At 39.2% G+C, this 3527-nt stretch overlaps 1 pseudogene across 1 annotated transcript; it reads right to left on the bottom strand.

The window, feature by feature from the left end:
* Window positions 1–868: 868 nt before the first annotated feature.
* Window positions 869–2198, bottom strand: LOC309963573 (non-selective voltage-gated ion channel VDAC3-like; annotated as a pseudogene). The gene is made up of 2 exons: window positions 1634–2198; window positions 869–1519 (listed from the first exon to the last, which is right to left on the bottom strand). The product of its transcript is annotated as a non-selective voltage-gated ion channel VDAC3-like (transcript).
* Between the last annotated feature and the right edge of the window lie 1329 nt (window positions 2199–3527).

A 3527-nucleotide genomic window follows, 5' to 3' on the forward strand; every position in this document is an offset into this window, starting at 1 on the left:
TCCCTAACACCATACACAAAAATAAACTTAAAATGGATTAGAGACCTAAATGTAAGACAAAGCGGTATAAAACTCTTAGAGGAAAACATAGGAAGAATACTCTTTGACATAAATCACAGCAAGATCTTTTTTGATTCACCTCCTAGAGTAATGGAAATAAAAACAAAAATAAACAAATGAGACCTAATGAAACTTCAAAGCTTTTGCACAGCAAAGGAAACCATAAACAAGACCAAAAGACAACCCTCAGAATGGGAGAAAATATTTGCAAATGAATCATCATACAAAGGATTAATCTCCAAAATATATAAACAGCTCATATAGCTCAATATTAAAAAAACAAACAACCCAATCCAAAAATGGGCAGAAGACCTAAATAGACATTTCTCCAAAGAAGACATACAGATGGCCAAGAAAGCACATGAAAAGCTGCTCAACATCACTAATTATTAGAGAAATGCAAATCAAAACTACAATGAGGTATCAACTCACACCAGTTAGAATGGGCATCATCAGAAAATCTATAGACAACAAATGCTGGAGAGGGTGTGGAGAAAAGGGAACCATCTTGCACTCTTGGTGAGAATGTAAATTGATACAGTCACTATGCAGAACAGTATGGAGGTTCCTTAAAAACTAAAAACAGAATTACCATATGATCCAGCAATCCCACTCCTGGGCATATACCCAGAGAAAACCATAATTCAAAAAGACACATTCACCCCAATGTTCATTGCAGCACTACTTACAATAGCCAGGTCATGGAAGCAACCTAAATGCCCATCAACAGATGAATGGATAAAGAAGATGTGGTACATATATACAATGGAATATTACTCAGCCATATAAAGGAACGAAATTGGGTCATTTGTAGAGATGTGAATGCATCTAGAGAATGTCATACAGAGTGAAGTAAGTCAGAAAGAGAAAAACAAATATCGTATATTAACGCATATATGTGGAACCTAGAAAAATAGTACAGATGAACCGGTTTGCAGGGCAGAAATTGAGACACAGATGTAGAGAACGTATGGACACCAAGGGGGGGAAGCGGCGGGGGTTGGGGGTTGTGGTGTGATGAATTGAGAGATTGGGATTGACATGTATACACTGATGTGTATAAAATGGATGAGTAATAAGAAAAAAAATAAAAAATAAACATACACAGGTTATTTGTGAGTAAAAAAAAAAAAAAAAAACAATTATGAGGTCTCTTTGAACTCCAGAATTCACGGACACCTCTTATAGCAATGGATCATGATTGTTTACTAATAAAGTTCACTTGATATGGACATGCAGAAATTAAAAAAAAAAAAAAAATTACTCTGAGGGTGTAAAAAAACAAAACAAAACCACATTAAGCTTCTAGTTCAAATCCCAGCCTGACTTTGTGCCCTCCTGCATTGAAGGTCTTTCCATGGATCAGAGCTGACAGGGTCAGTTTCACTCCTGCTTGAAGGGGCTGAGTATAACGCAGCCAATCAGGCTGGCACTATTCACTTTAGCCGATAGAGAAGTTCTACAATCCAGCTTGTACTTAGCAGCGATGCTGAAACGTGTGTTGTTACTGCCGGTGGTCCACAAGAGGTTTATTGATGTTTCAATCTTCTCATTCACCTTCTGGTAGATCTACCTTCCAAATTCAGTGCCATTGTTCACGTGAGTGTGCAGCTGGAAGTCTGTGGCCTTGTAGCCCAGGGCGAAATTATTGTGACAGTTTGGATTTGGCTGTGTCAAAACTCATCTGATAACCAGCAGGCCAACCTTCAAAGGCCAACACAGCCCAGCCATAGATGGCTGGTCCAGAAAAACTGATACCAACATTACTGCCAAGACTGAAAGAATCCCGTTTATAGGAGGCCTTCAATTTCCCACTCTTCTTTCCTGTGTTCCCTACAAATACGGTATCAAGAGTCAGTTTTGACCCTTCAGCCAACTTATTCTATTCTCCAAAGACATTTCTGTCCCAAGAGTACTGTCTGTGTTCCACTTTTGGGTGAAGGTCAGTCCATAGTTACAAATCTTGTATGTGGTCTCTAGGTGGCCTTATCATTGTAAGCATGACCAGAAGTAGAAAATTCCACTCCACTACATGACTTGGTTCTCAGATCTATTCTGACCATGCCAAACCCATATCCTTTGTTGAAGACATCCTTGGCAGCCTTTCCTAGGTCATAGTCAGTTGGTGTGTTACACATATCTCCGACGGCAGGGCCTGTCCGCTCAGCCAGAAGAGTCCATCCACTCCACTAGAGCACCGCTTAAGGTCTTCCTCAGGCCAACGCCGTCCGCGCCTGTGCAGCCCCACACCCGCGGTATCTGTGCGCTGCGAGCCCCACACTGCGGCTGTGCCAGCGTGTTGCACCGGGGTCGCGCACCACACACGAGAGCCGGACTAACACCCCCAACTGTCCGAGTGCGCGCGTGCGCGGCAGGGCCCGGCCTTTGGCTTCTTTCTTATTTTTGTTGTTGTTGAGTGGTAGGAGTTTTAAAAATATATATTCTGAACATTAACCCCTTATCAGATATATGATTTATAAATATTGTTTCCCATTCCATAAGTTGCTTTTTCACTCTGTTGATTGTGTCATTTGATCCACAATTTATCTATTTTTCTTTTGTTTCCTGTGCTCTCTCTTTTTTTAAAATCACACAAGTATTCCCCAGTGCTCTAATCCAAGATTCAAAGAGAATGATCATCATCACACAATGGGATGGAATGGAGTAGATTCATCAGATGCAGTCACAAGTCCCAGTCTTTCTACCTTTTAGGGATACTTGTCTAACTTTTTTAGTAAAAGCACTGCTTAAACCCTGTCAAATCTCCGTGAAGGAGGTGGGCTTGAATGTATAGTTCTCTACATCCTGCTTATTGGGCTTACCTATAGCTAGAGTTGGGCTATGGGAGCATCTGAGCTCTCTCATTGGGCCCACCAGACAAAACAAAAAACAAAAGAAAGAAAACCAAAGCAAACAAAAATACTTCCGAAGTATAAAAGACCATGTGTCCAATTTTAAGGATAGATATCGACTATAGCATGGGGAGGCAGTGTACAATGTGGTGGATAATTTTACTGGTGAGGACTGTATCCAAAATAACTGAGTGTTCAGGAAAAAATTTACTAAATATTTCATCTCAGAATTGCTATGATAATTTGGCATAGAACTGTAATTACCTCTGAACAAGTTGCCCTGTCAGGAATATGGAGGAGGCGAAAGTTTCTCAAAAAATATTTTAAATTAAAACCAATATACTGGAGCACTAAAGTAACAAAACCTCTTTGTGACCTCAGATAATTCTCTACAGTGTTCCCTTACCTGTAAAAAATGATGCTAAATAAATGAGTTGAGTTAATCTGTCTTTTAGTTTGATTCAAAATCAATGAAGTATATGGGAAAAGCAGGGTGCCTACATGATTACGTGACTTCATATACCTCAGAATGGGTTTTGTTTTAAATTTTTTTTTTAATTTTTTTTAAAAAAAATTTAAAATTAATTAAATAATTAAAAACAAATTATAAGCAAA

This window comes from Leucopleurus acutus (genome assembly GCF_964270905.1).
Source record: "Leucopleurus acutus genome assembly, chromosome: 7".
Classification (NCBI taxonomy): Eukaryota; Metazoa; Chordata; class Mammalia; order Artiodactyla; family Delphinidae; genus Leucopleurus; species Leucopleurus acutus.